Here is a 14297-nt window from a genome sequence, read left to right as displayed (position 1 = left end):
TTATAAAGATAATAATTAAATATTCTTAATAACTAATGATTATCTTAATTATATTTTAAATTTTTTATATTCAAAATGAGATGTCTATCCCTTATTTAATTATGTTTATCTATAGTTAATTATATAAATTGAAAAATGAAGCTTTAATAAGTTGTACTTACTCACAATTTACTTACTCACCATTCCCTGATCATTTTCGACCGTTTTACCAATCTTTCTCCCAAACCATTTTTTTGAACGTTTGTAAGAAAAATTCGGGTGTTACATGTCATATTTCCTTCTCCTATATAAACTATGTTTTCCCGTTTCCTTTTATAATATATTTCTACAATAATATTGTTGTTTTATTACGATTCTATTCTTGTTGTGATTATTTTTATACACTCACAATTTCTTTTTTGTATTTGAAGTTTGATATAAACTCCCAATATCAAGCAAATGTTGGATATCTATGTATATCAGATTGTGATACTATACACACCATCATGGAAGCTAAGAAATATTTTTTCTGAACTAAAACAAACAAAAGCAACCATACATACTATATCAGGTCCTGGAGACTTGATAGAAGAAATGAGAAATGAACGGTACAAAGTTAAAAAGTGAGGAGCCAAAAGAAATTAGCAAAGAGCCAAAAGAGTGTGAGAGTGTAAGACATTAATGCTACAATATGTTGATATACATGAAGAGTAAGACATTAATCATCTAATTACCAAAATACCCGGAACTCGAAGATTACAAAATGATAATCGATTTGCTCTAAGCAATACAATGACAAAAAGATGCATCAATTGTATCTCGACATTGTCTCTTGATATGGAACTTGAATCAAACAATCAAATATCACACCATCTATGTTGCAGAGTGAATTACATAAGAGCCGACAAGAAAAGAGAAATAATATTCAGTGAAACAAATATACAAACACATGATATGCACTACAAAAAATCAATGTGTTTGAAAGATACAATTACTTTCTAAAGAATTCCTGACCTAATTTATTAATTGTATAAACAATGACAATGATAGACCATTTGGTTGACTATTTCTCAAATATTTTGCAATTGATTCTATGTCATAACAGCCATCAGTTATTGTCACATTGTATGCAAAAGATAACTTACTTCCTACTTGTTTGTTCATGTATCTATATTTTGTTAAGGGAAAACATCAAAATTAGGTGTTCTGTTAGATGAACAAAGGCAATAAAAAACTTGATATGAAGTAGCAATAAGAACTTATATTAACAAACTCCCAAGGAGAAGGAAAGCTTGCTTCTTAGGATCTAAAGGTTGAGCACTTGGTCTGCTCATTGTGAACCCCTGGCGACAAACAGAGGAAGAGAAAATGATGAATTTTTTTAGAGAGAAACTGAGAAAAAAACTAATAATAGAAACTTCAAATGAGAATTAGGGAAGAAAGCCAGGGGGGAAAAGAAGCGGGAGTGAAATTTTAAGGAAGAATTTGTAGGAACAAAGGTGTTAGATCAAATACTATTGTATCTGAGATCACAGAGCTTAAATACTAAGGAGGTCAAAGCATAAAGTCAATATATCAAGATTAACCAACTTAGAGCTTAATTGTAGTTTGGCTTCTTGTATGTTTAGTCAATGATATAAATAACATGTGTTAGTTTAATTTGTAGTTAGAACTCACTGTAATACATTCTAGAGAGAGAAGTTAGAGAGAGAAAGATGTATTGAGAAAGTTTATCAATATACATGATAATTTGATATCTAGATTGTTGTTATTGATTGTTTATTTCATTGTTATCTGATTGAAATCGTGACTAACAAAAGGGGTTAATACTTAATTCCCTCATTTTTGAATAAAAAAGAATACAACTTTTGCTTAGATTTTTTGAATGCGGCGGTGATTTGCTTTAATTTTCTTGAAAAAAATACATCATGTAATTTTTTTTATTTTAATGAGAAAGTATTTTTTTTAAATAAAGATAAAAATGGAGTATTTTTTTATAGAAATAAAAATGGAGTATTATGTTATATTAGTAATACTCCATGATTATCATATATGTGTTTATCAGTTTGTTATCAATTAAATTTTGGATATCAAAGCTTTTAAGAAATTATATGTCTGCAATGATTACATCTAAACTTGAAATTTAAAGGATTACATTCATGCTTATTAAGTAGTATCTAATGTTTGATAAGTTATTATTAGAACTTTTATCTAAAATACAATAAAAGATTGTTTTATATATTTAATTTACTATTTGGTGATGATAGTAATGATTTATTATATCAACTACTATATCAGAAAAATTTAATGAACTTTTATATTTTAAATGATTAAGTTCTTGAATTGTTTTAAATGAATAAACCATTAAACTTTCTCATTTTGAATGATTAAATTCCTAAATAGAGCAATCATGTCCTCTTTTATGACCATGATCGAGTAGTTAAAAGTGACCAACGATGAGCAAGAGGAAGATATCGAGTAGACATAACATGGAGCAACAAATAGATAAGAATAAATGAAATACAAACGGTGAATAGTCAAGTGTTAGTGATCCAAGGAAATCAACAATAAGAACGATGAATTTGAAGAGAGAGTAGTGAATAGAAAGATCACAGACGAGTAAGAGACAAAAATATTCAGAATAACCCTTTAAACAAATAAAATATGACGTGTTGATATTCTTATTTTTAGGTTATTTTTATTCACCAACAAATTACCAACAATATCTTTTAATTTCAAAATAATTTTTTAAATATGTCAACAATAAATTAAAAAATTACCAAATGGATTATCGACGACCTATGGTTGCAATGGGTCATATTGAGTGCTAATGAGTTGTATTGGGTTGTAACATGCCATATTAGATGTAACGTGTCATATTATATTATGTTAGGTTATAATGTGTCGTATTGGGTTCTGGTAGGTTGCAATGGATCGTAATAAGTTTGTAGGGTTGTAATGGGTCGTATTGGTGGTAATTGATTGTATCAGAACGTATTGTGCCCCAGTGATTGTAAAGTGTAGTAATGGATTTTATTGGGTTGGAATAGGTAGTGTTGGATTATGTTAGGGCGTAATAGGTCGTATTGGCTGGTAATGAGTGTAAGGTTCATATTGGGATATAATTGATCGTACCAAGTTGTACAAAGTTTTATTGGTGTTGATCCAAACTCTCTCAATGATTTGATGATGACCCTCTCTACTTACTGAAATATACTTAGTTTTATTATTGTTCAATTTCAGCGATCATCACCGAGTCTATTCAGTGATTGCTGAAACATGTATTGTAAACAGTTCTAGAACAAGTATTCCTGAAAGACAAAACTTACACCAAATAAACCTTTAGCGATGCCGAAGATATAGCTGAAGATAGAGACAATACATTCATGATCTAAAACAGATATTCAGTGATAACAAGACAGTCTACAACAAGTGTGAAGTCTAATCAAGACTAATGATAGCTGAAGAGGTCCTCATTGATTCCTTACTATTACTGATCAAAGAGTCTTGCTCAACAAGATTAGTTTTTGTCTTTTGCTTATTAGCACAAAAGGACAACCCCCATGCTTTACACAGAAAGGTACATGTACGAAGCTGCTTTATTGTCTTCAAACATGCTTACCAACTTTGTAAAGTCAACTATTCATATGTGGCCATAAGCCTACATATATAAAGACAAAGAAAAAACTCTCCAATAGAAATTTTTCATGTGACTTGTACCCTCTGACATGCATTAAACACAATGAGTATAAATAGCTGAGAAGATTCCACTTCTCAGCTACGCCTTCTTCTTTCTCTAACTTCTCTTCTTTTTGTTCTTATCTTTTTTGAACGTCTACTTAGTGATTCCTATGGATTGTTTAGATTCGGTTTTACTTTATTTTATTCCGCAACAATTTATAAATTCTATATTGATTTTCTCATATCAATAAACGAATTTAGAAAAGTAAAATTTATGTGTTTGTATTCAACTCCCATTCTACAAATTGTTATACATATAAACTCTTGTAGAACCCTTATTGGGACTAACAAGTGGTATCAGAGCCGTGAAATCCTTTCTTTTTATAAAATCTTTCTCTTACCGTTTTCCAAAAATGGCTTTGGGAAAAACAAACACTAACTATTATGACAATAGCTCTCTTGCCAAACCTCCTAGATTTAGCAGGATCAAGTTTAGTATCTGGAAAAATCGAATGTCTTTATTTATAAAAAGTGTGGATCATGAGATTCCATATTATGTTGAAAATGGATCATATATATATTTTTTGCATACCCATGGATTAGCCAGTTCCTATTTGGAAGGCTGCAATTTCTTAACTAAAGGATTATTGAATCCTTGCCTTGGAATAGGAATAAATGTAAGAAAACGAATTAATTGTTTGTTGGCCCCATCAGTCAAATAAAATTAAAGATCATTTATTTGGGAGGTTCCTATCCCTGTCATGTTCCTTGGATTATTTACAAGTGGTATTCAAGCTCTTATTTTTGCAACTTCCCGTCGATGTGAGCTATTGGGGAAGATCAGCTTGTTATCCCTCAGTGTTCGTTCCACCGCTACCTGTTAGGACCAAAATTGATTGTAATTATTGTAAAAGTTTTATCAAAGCAATCGGGGTCAATGATGGAAGATCTGAAGATGCTGTTGTGCTAAAATGACTAAGTCTGGAAGAAGACTAGAGCCCCTATGGACGACCAGAGCCCCTATGAACGACCAAAGCCTCTGGTTGTATTGACCAGAGACTCTGGACTCTAAGTAGTTTAGGACTAGAGCCCCTATGGACGACCAGAGACCTTATGGACGACCAGAGACCCTATGGACGACCAGAGGTCTATGCTCTGGATGACTATCTTCATAATCTTGAAGGATGGTGCTGATCCCATTTTCGATAATGATTATTTCCTTGTTTATAGGATTTAGTTACCTTATTTATAGGATTCAGTTATCATGTAAATATCGCCTATATAAGAAGCGATACAAGCATATAATAGAAGTGAGATGAACGATCCACACTTTGTAACACACAGATTCAAAAACATCACATGAGAGTCGATTAGGGTTTTTGAGAGAGTTTGTATTCAATAAAGAAGGCAGCGGCCAATTTCTATTCATCTTCTTCTACAAATCTCTCATTTTATATTTCTGTTAAATTGTTCTACTGTCAGATCTGGGTTTAACAATTGGTATCAGAGCCAAATCGATTAACTTCTATCAATTCGATCTTTCTGCAGTAGATTCAATTTTCTTGAACAATACTCTTTCATGAACTGCTTCCTGTTCGACTGCAGTTTGGACCTAAAATTCATCGATTCATCATATGATTAAATGTTTTAATCATATTCCTTTTAAGGGATTTGTTCTTGGATGAATATAAACCTATTTTGATCAAAAAAAATTGGTTTATTTGAAGGAGTTTCTTGGAGTCAGTCGAACTTTTGAACCTTGATTTTGTTAGATCTACGCTTAGGTGTTAAGCAGGAGTTCATGGTGCTCACAGCCTAAGGCAATTGGCGTTTTGTTTGTCAAACCTATACTTATCGCCCATATCTTGAGTATTTGTTCATCGTCTCTCCTTGTAAATCTGAATCTGTAAGAGCTTAAATATTTATTTACCTGCAATCACCAATCCTATATGAATATGGCGATATTCCTTCATGTTTTGTCCTTAGAAGCATCAACAACAATACTGTCGATTTTCTTTGAATTGACCTGCTATTTCTTGAAGCCAAAAAGCTTAATGTTAATTATTCTCTCCAGTTCTCAATTCCAATGGTGTTTGCATTGGTTATTCAAGTTATCTCCAATTGGATCAAGCTCTAAAGCTGAGTTCCTACTCAACTTGCGGTTCAACGAAAGATTCTTTGTCATAAGACTGGTTGCACTGTTTGTCAAGAAATTCACACATTTATCTATCCCTTAGTTGGATGAATTTGCTACTTTTGAGGTTGAGTGGCTATTATATGCTTCAAAGTATGTGTTGGGTTACAGGCAGATTAAAGTTGCATTCTGTGCAATCAGTGGTGCTGCATTCATATTGAATCTGATTTGGTCTAAGAGTTGAAAATGAATATTAGAGAGCTACATTCAGGGGGGAGCTTGAAGATTCCATCCATACCAAGCACACTAAAGCTTTATTGAAGAAAGCAGAGGGGAGAAGACCTGAAGGCTTCATGAGAATGCTTGCTTTATAAAACTTTGGGGGGAGATTGTTAGGACCAAAATTGATTCTAATTATTCTAAAAGTTTTATCAAAGAAATCGGGGCTAAGGATGGAAGATCTGAAGATGCTGTTGTGCTAAAACGACCCTATGGACGACCAGAGCCCTTATGGACGACCAGAGCCCCTGTGAACAACCAGAGCCTCTGGTTGTATTGATCAGAGACTATGGACTCTAAGTCCTTTAGGACCAGAGCCCCTATGGACGACCAGAGCCCTTATGAACGACCAGAGACCTTATGGACTCTGGTTGGTGTATGCTCTGGATGACTATCTTCATAATCTTGAAGGATGGTGYTGATCCCATTTTCGATAATGATTATTTCCTTGTTTATAGGATTTAGTTACCTTATTTATAGGATYCAGTTATCATGTAAATATCACCTATATAAGAAATGATACATGCATATAATAGAAGTGAGATGAACGATCCACACTTTGTAACACACAGATTCAAACACATCACATGAGAGTCGATTAGGGTTTTTGAGAGAACTTGTATTCAATAAAGAAAGCGGAGACCAATTTCTATTCATCTTCTTCTATAAATCTCTCATTTTATATTCATGTTAAATTGTTCTACTGTCAGATCTGGGTTTAACACTACCACCGCTGTTATCCCTAAAAGGCAAATTACAAAGCTCCCTACCAATGGAGCGATGAAGACAAGAAGAAAATGACTCTTGATTCAAAAGCTATATCTATCATAGCCATGTCAATTCCTGATGAGGTATATCATTCTTTCATGAAGCTTAAAACCTTTAAATCCATGTGGGACACACTGTGAGTTCAATATGAAGGTACCACTGAGGTACAAGAAACTAGAAAGAAAATTTAGTATGACAATGTGAAAGTTTCATATGTGGCAAAAATGAATCTTTGTCTGAGGTACATCAGCTCTTTAATTGCCTACTCATTGATCTTAGGACTATTGGATGAGAATATTCCAACTCCGAGACTCTGATAAAATTCTTAGAATGTCTACGAGAATCTTGGGACAATTATACAATATGTATCAAGATGTCTAAAGACATGTCAAGTCTTTCTCTCAGTACCCTCTATAGGTTTCTACTCAATCATGAGCAATCTCGTCAACTGGAAAAGAATCTCATTAGAGATTCAAAAGAATTAAAAAGCTCACTTGTAGCTTTATTCTCTAAGACTCCTACAGTGACCACCCTTACTCTTGCTATCATTGAGTTAGATCCATCTAATTCTAAGGACTTGATAGACATTGATATTTTAGAGTTTGACGAGTCACTAACTCTTCTTATAAATTCATTTAGAATATTTCCAGAAAAGTAACTTTCATAAAACTCCTACACTGACCATCACCTGAGAAGCCAAAATCAACCCCGATTGATAAGGCTTCAACGATCTGTTTTAACTGTGAACGCAAAGGACCCCCTTTGCAGGTGAGTGAACGTATAAGATGATAAATATCTTAAGCTGAAGAAGAAGTATAAGAAGATGGAGAACTACCAGCGCAAAGGGAAGGGTCTTATCGCTGAAGAACACGATTAGGCAGATTCATCTGACGAATCCTCCTCAGATAAGGAAGACACAACCCACCTCTGTCTTGCCAACATCAAAGAAGCCAAAGATGAACCATCTAAGACTCATCTTCAAATGATTCTTCAACCTCTACTCAGGTATCATATCTGAATGATCTTTCTATCTCTAGTATTGATAGTCTCTCAGACCTTAAACGCTGACTGTAGACCTTTGTAATGCAGTAAATCGCAAATCCAAAGTTAAAAAATTAAATCTTGATCAACAAGAACATCTTGAAAAATGTCATTCAAAGATCAAAGAACTTAGCAAGATTGAAGAAACTAATAAATATTAAGTCATTGTAAAGTAAGCAATCAACATAGAAAGCGAGCAAGTTATCACTGAGCATGAACAAGCCACCACAGAACTCAAAGTGAAAGAACATGAAGATTGCTTCAAAGTTCAACAAGGATGAAAATCTGAAGAGAAGACTTCAGAATTATGCATCACAGAATTTCAGAGTTTTGAGTTGAAGAAAGCGTACAAGTCTATGTCTAAGTCTATAAGGCTTTAATTCAGAATTCTGTATTAGAAGACTTTAAAGTTCGAGTGTCAAGATTCTCATGCGCACAAGTGTAAAGTCTGAAGAGTTGATCTTCAGAGTTATTCAAGAGAAGACCTAGAGAGCTTTCAAGTGTCGAATCCAAAGACGAAGTCTGAAGACCTTGAGTTCATAATTACTCTAACTTTGAACGAGAGGATGATGTTGATCCTGTAAACAAACTATTCACGATAGGGATTATCCTTCCAAGTTTATAGGATCTTGTTTCTTTGTTTAATAGATTAGTTGATTCTTTTATATAGATAGTATCTTGTCTATTCTTTTAACGATTCAAGTTTATTCACTCATTGTAAGCAGATTGCTCTGCACATTCAGTCGTCAATTCAATAAATCAAAACATTTGGCTATTCGTACTATGGTGTTATTGTTTTTATTGTTATTATTCTTGATACATGGGCACTTTCAATTGGTATAAGAGCCAACGATTTTCAAATCCTATTCCATATTGTCGAATTGATCTGACAATATCGAGATGTCAAAATAGTATGTTTGCATAAGATCAGAGACAAAGCCTCATGCATTGTTCGTAGGGGAATATCACCAATGGAGGATCCGCATGAACCAATTCCTGGAAAATATTGATGAAGAGTTGATGAATTCAATTCTCAATGTTCCCATCGAACCCTTCATTAAAATTCCTGCAATTCCCAGAACAGAAAATACACCTGTAGTCCCTGCATCTAGGATTAGAATAGATGCTAGTTGTTGAATGCAAAAGAGAAAATGAGATCGAAGATTGACAGAAGGGCTCTCACCCTCCTAACCATGGCTCTACCCAATGAAATATTCAACACGGTAGACAACTTGACTTCTGCTAAAGCCATGTGGGATGAAGTAGAGTCCCAAATGCAGGGAGGTGAAAAGGCTATGCAAAATAAAGTAAATATCTGAATAGGAGCCTATGAGGGCTTCAAAGCAAGGGAATCTGAATCTCTCTCTGAAACTTATGGGAGATTCAATGACATTCTCAATGACCTAAGAAAGAATAGTGTGTAAAAGATAAATTTTGAAATAAACAACAAATTTTTGAAAAATCTTAGGCCAAAATAGGATGCTTTTGCTGATAATCTTTTAACAAAAAATCTGGCCAAGAAAAGCATCCGTAATATTTTTGGCATACTAAACCAACATGAAGAAAATGTCATTGACAGAATTTCAGAGAAGAAAAAGGTTCATGACTCCCATGCCCTCATCTCTGAGAGGAAATACAAAAGTAGCTCCAAGAGAGCTTCAAAGATGGTGGAGATCCCAAAGGTAGGCCCTGCATCTGACTCAAAAAGTGATGACTCTGATCTGGAGTTAAAGAAGATGGCAGAGAAGTTGGCCTTACTCACAAAGGCCTTCAACAAAAAAGTTTGCAAAAATAAGACTTCAAGAAGGGCAATGGAGAGAGAAAACATAGGTCTGAGATGAAAAGCTATGAGAAAATACTGATAGAGAGAAGAAAAAGAGAAGAGCAAGGAGAAAGAGGAAGAAGAAGCCCCAAGATGCTTCAACTGTGGAAAAGTTGGGCATTTTGCCAGAGAGTGTAGATTCAAGAAGACAAGGGATTCTGACTACTACTCTAAGAAGCTACACCTAACCAAGAATAAGGAGCAAGGCCAAGTGCTTATGGATGAGGAAGAAAGCTGGCTTGAATGGTCTTCTTCAGATGAAGAGACTACCTATTATGCCAGGTCATGCTTCATGGCTTCTGTTGAAGAAGAAGGGGCTTCTATTGAAGAAGAAGGGACTTCTGGATCTGACACTGAGGAGGTACAAATTCTTGACTCTAAATTGCTTACTAAAATAGAATCCATGAAATCTGAATTTGAGGACCTTAAAAATAGACTAGACTTAAAGGTGAAAAAATATTGGTCAACAAATTCAGAGAAGAAAAGGAAAGCTACAAGCAAAATTTTTGCATGATGAAAAACGTAATGAAAATCTATGAAATAAAAAACCGATCTATCTTTAAAGATCTCTGAATTGAAAAAGGATTTTGAAAAGATAAAAGTTGATAATGAGATCTTAAGAGTTCAATATGAATTCATCTCTAAAGAGAGAATTGATTTGTATAAAAAGATTGAGGAATTGGAGGAATTAAACTTCAAAAGAGAACATACTGAACAAACTCTTGATTTACCAACTAGTGATCCAAAGGATAATAGATTTTATAATCCAAAGATGAGATTAGGCCTTAATGAGTTAAGTCATTTGAAAAGGGCTAGGCTTCTGGTTGTAGAAAGGAAATCATTTTGAATCATAAAAACTTGAAGTCTAAGACATCTAATCCAATGTCTTCATCTTTTGTAGATAAGGGAAAAGGCCTTTAAGCAAGAAAGTTAAGAAAAGTGGGAGGAGGAATGAAGAAAAGAGAAAGCCTGTTATTTTTGACAATTGCAATTCTGTTGAGACTTTGAAACCTTTGAATGAATACTTTTGTTCCTTATGCATATTATGGTCATAATTCTTTCAAATGTATGTGTGCTAAGATGATATCTATGCTTAAGAAACATATTCATTGCACTCATTGTGGTCAATGCAATTTCAAACCAAATTGGGTAAAAAGTAACAGGTTCCCCTCACAAATTTCATCCCATTTAAAAAGAAAATCTAAATCTAAAAAGACTTTCAAGACAAAAGGAACCTTAATAAAATGGACAAAAATCATTCTCCAGACTTCAATATGTCATAAAGCAAGACAATAATGAAGTGGCAAATAAAAACTTACACTGAAACAATTCAAGCCAAGTCTGGAAAGAGGATTATTTTAGTATGGAAACCAAAAGTTATGTCCTCAATTAACCACAAGGGACCCATTTTGAAATGGGTACCTAAAACCAAGTACTCTCTTTTTGCATATTTGTTATGTGTGGATCTTAGATTCTGGATACTCAAGACACATGATAGGTTACAAACAGTTGTTGACCAACTTCAAAGAAAAACATCGTGGCACTGTTAACTTGGGAACAATTCAAAGGGTTTGTAAGAGGATATGGAATGCTCACAAATAGAATTGTCACTATTATGAAAGTACTATATGTTGAAAGGGTTGAAACACAACCTCAACATTAATTAGTTTTGTGACAAACTTTATGAAGTCCATTTCCATATTGATGGCTGGACTGTGAAAGATCCAAGTGGAATCCAAGTGATAGCAGCTAAGAGAGATGAATATTTGTACTCTTCTCATTTCCCAAGTTTGAAAATCTCTCAAGCTGTATGCTTGGCTTCCACTATTGTCAAAGAAGAAGGATGGATATGGCACAGAAGGATGTCTCACCTAAACTTCAAGGCTATTGATCCATTAGAGAAAACTGACCTAGTCAAGGGACTGCGATCCATCAAGTTTGAGAAGCTCTCTCTATACCCAGCCTATGAAATGGGCAAAATGAAGAAAAGTCTATACAATATCATGGTTGAATCATCATGTAAATCTCCTTTTGAGATGTTACACATGGACCTTTGTGACCCATGAAAGTTGAAAGCATAAATGGAAAGAGTATATCCTGGTCATGGTTGATGAATACTCAAGATATACATGGGTGGAATTTCTAAGGCAGAAATTTGATGCTCCATAAATCATCATTGCATTCATCAAAAGGATCCAAGTCTTTCTATAACTGCATGTGCAAAAGATAAAGAGTGACAGTGGCACAAAATTCAAGAATGATGTTCTTCAGAGTTTCTTATCTTTTATGGGAATATCACACAACTTCTCTGCTGTTAGAACTCCTCAACAAAATGGGCTTGGGGAGAGAAAAAACAGAACTTTGGTAGAGGCTGCCAGGACTATGCTTGCCTATGCAAATCTTCTAATGTTCCTATAGGCTGAAGCAATATTAACTGCATGCTTCACATAGAACAGATCTGTTGTAAACAAGAGGTGTTCTAAAACTCCATATTAAATAATCAACAAGAGAAAACCTAACATAAAATTTCTTCAAGTTTTTGGATGCAGGTGCTATGTGCTAAATGACAGATCTAACCTTGGAAAATTTGACAAGAAAGCTTCTGAAGGTATCTTTGTTGGTTATTCACTTAACTCAAAAGCCTTCAGAGATTATGTCAAATCATCTAGAGTTATTGTAGAGAGCATCAATGTCAGCTTTGATGAAGTTGGACAAACTTCTGAATAAAGCAGTTCAGGACTTGTTGATCCTCTCTCTCAGTGATTTGATGATAATCCTTTTTACCTTATACGAAGTATTTATGTTTCTGTCTTTCAGTTCCAGCGATCATCACTTAGTCTGTTCAGTGATCGTCGAGAACATGTAATGTAAATCCATCAGCGACAACGATACTTCAATAATTAACCAGTCAAAGCGTTAATTATTAACTGGTCAAAGCCACAATTATTGATCAGTCAAATCCGATCTTCACCGTATGAAGGGCTAGGATCACTTATTTACTTCTCTAATATTTACCACTCTCAAAATAACCTTTGGATGTATATATATGTATGTATTTATGTATGTATGTATGTAAGTATGTATGTATGTATGTACGTATGTATGTATGTACGTATGTACGTACGTACGTATGTATGTATGTATGTATGTATGTATCTATGTACGTGCGTACGTATGTATATATGTATTCAGGGGCCTAATAAAATGAGAACTATTTTGTTTGTGGTAACCGTGAGATCCAATTTCAACCACAAATCAAAGGTTAAACTAGGAAACTAATAATTTTGGTAATTTTAACTTAAAATATTAATTAAGGGGATTTTAGGGATTTTATAAATATTTTCTCTCATCTATCCTCTTTTATCTCTCCGCCGAATCTTATTTAGTGAACCTTATTCCGATGAACCTTATGTCAACACAAGATACACATTGTGATACCTACAGACGATATTCACTGTGATACCCAGATATACATACAAGAGGCACAATGTGATACCCTTTGTAAAGCAATGAAAATAACGAAAATGCACACTATGATACATCAAACAAAGAAGATAATTGTGATACACGTGAAACATTGTGAATGTTATCACCACGATGTATATTAGGTAACTAATTTTAATTAAACATTTCCTTCTAAAAATTTAATTAAATATGTTTATTAGTTGTCAAAAATAGAATTATTATACCATTTTAACTTTTTAAGAAATATCCTTAAATATATCAAACAAGTGGTTCACATTAAATCTCACGGTTACCACAAACTAACCAGTTATTCTTTGAATGAGCCCCTATGTATGCATATATAGGGATTTTTATTAAAATAACCATTTTATACAACCTTTTGCTACAAAATAACCAATTTTTAGAGGTTTTGCGTTTTTGACCACCCAGATCTACCCATAGGACGATCCGTACACATATGGGGCGATCCCTAATAGAATTCTAAAAAAAATTTCTTAAAAGTCGAGATTACTGTTTACCTTGAAGACCGGGTTTTGACCTCGCCTTAGGGGGCGATCCAGGCTGTCAGATCTACCCCAGGGGCGATCCAGCCTTTTAATATTTTTTTTTGATTTTTTTTGGTATTTTTAATAAAACTGATACGCCATTTAAGTTGTGTTTTTTAGCTTTTTTAGAACCAAAATTCATGGGTAAATGTTTAAAAATAAACCATTATAATAATGGAGATGCAAAAATTATTTTTATCTGTTTTTGGTTTTGTAAATCAGATATAATATCTGATTTACGAAATTTGACTTCTATTTTGTTATTTTGTGTTTTTTATTTAACAATTAAGGGGTGTTTTTAATAAAAATGAAAAAAATACATAAATTGTGTCTTTTTAAGTATTTAATTTTAAATTTCATGGTTTTTCGGCATTGAATAAGACAATGGTAATTGTGGTTACGAAAAAAAAAATTTAGCTGATTTTGGGAGAAAAAAATCAGATATTATATCTGATTTTCGTGATTTTTTATGTTATGACACTCTATGACGTCGATTTGACCCCGATTTGACGCCAATTTTGTTTTATTATTTAACGTTTTATATAAATTGGCGGTGGGGGACCATAAGTTACCGTCCATTCCC

The sequence above is a fragment of the Cynara cardunculus genome, unplaced genomic scaffold, assembly GCF_001531365.2.
Source record: "Cynara cardunculus var. scolymus isolate 2C unplaced genomic scaffold, CcrdV1 Un_Scaffold_289, whole genome shotgun sequence".
NCBI classification, from domain to species: Eukaryota; Viridiplantae; Streptophyta; class Magnoliopsida; order Asterales; family Asteraceae; genus Cynara; species Cynara cardunculus.
Note: the sequence above shows the minus strand (reverse complement) of the source record.